The sequence below is a fragment of the Eimeria mitis genome, genomic scaffold (assembly GCF_000499745.2).
Source record: "Eimeria mitis Houghton genomic scaffold, Emh_scaff433, whole genome shotgun sequence".
In the NCBI taxonomy this organism is placed as follows: domain Eukaryota; phylum Apicomplexa; class Conoidasida; order Eucoccidiorida; family Eimeriidae; genus Eimeria; species Eimeria mitis.
This window is the reverse complement of record NW_013572649.1, coordinates 18,448-19,791: the sequence shown is the minus strand read 5'-3', so window position 1 is coordinate 19,791 and position 1,344 is coordinate 18,448.

Sequence of the window (1,344 nt, the reverse complement as noted above, 5' to 3'; positions counted from 1 at the left end):
TCCTTAAGGTCGTCCGTAAAAGCCGCAACAGGCGAGAATGCAGGGGCTTGCGAGGGATTGATAACATCCGGTATTGTGAGTACAACAAGAACAAAAGCGGGGGATTTGTACTGAAGGTACGGGCACTAATACTGTGGCAACGGCAGCTCGAAGCCAGCCAGGGAAACCCGACAGAAACTTTGGAGCAATTCAGCTGATTGTCTGAGACGGACTGATACAAGGAGACAGTCTTGTTGTTCTCTGTATAATTTGGGTATACAGAAGGAGACATTTCCTCACACTTTCGAGTACACCGAGGATGCCAAGGCCACTCCTAACTACCGTTAGGCTGTTGAGGCAGGATTGGCAGCCTTCGAGTAAGGAAATGTCGTAGTCAGCCTCACTAAAGAAAAGTCCCAGAGCTCTTCTCTGTATATCGAAACGCGATGATGATACACACCAGGCAGCTAACCAGCCTCGTCGACTTCTCTCCAGCCAACACATCACTTTTGCTTGTGCTGTATTATGTTAACATTTGTTCCAGCAAAAAACATACCCTCAGAAAGAAACCGAGTGGCAAACAATCTGGAACAAACTCGACAGTTCCAATTTGGCATATCTTCTCGGATCTGAGAGCACTAGAACCGGCTGCCTTATTGGAAGGCGTGTCGCAGTAACAACTGGGACTGATCCGCAACCAGATCAAACAGACAGGAGCGACGCACAAGGGCCAACTGAAACTGTAACAATTGAGGCTGTGCTTTTCTGTAAACTAAGCCCTGCAACGACGAAGGATGCAGCCCCCTTTAGGCAAGTAAGTATTGGGTTTCGGAGCGCAGCCCCCAGGAAGGGTTGGCAAAGTTGTCTAGAAGCAATAACCAACAAAGCTGGTGATGTGCTTTTTGACGCTGCGCGTTTGTCTGCTTCATTTTGTTCCCTGCAGTGAGGAGTAGTTCAACGGACTTATTGCACGAACAACTGCATTGAAAGATATGACAGCAGACGACCTGCAGACTCCTGTTGGAGATGGCGCTGAAGCAGCTGCCGTCCCCACCATTCTAATTGCCGGTTTGGTTGCTATGTTGACAGTCATCTCTGCCTAGAGAGGCAAACTTCCGTTAGCTGCCTAGATAGCCACCCCCTTTCCTGGTCAACTAGTCTGCAGAGCACTCTTTGTCAACCACGCCACACTTGTTAGCTTCAGGCTGTGAAGCTTGAAGAAAGAGCACTAGACTGCACAAAACAGTTAAACTGATTGTTTAAAAAACTAATAAAACAAAATGAGCATGATGGGTGAAGATTAAGAAGGAGGGGGAGATCTGGTGCGGACCGGTTTTGGTCCACGAGGCTGGGCACGCAGCCCCC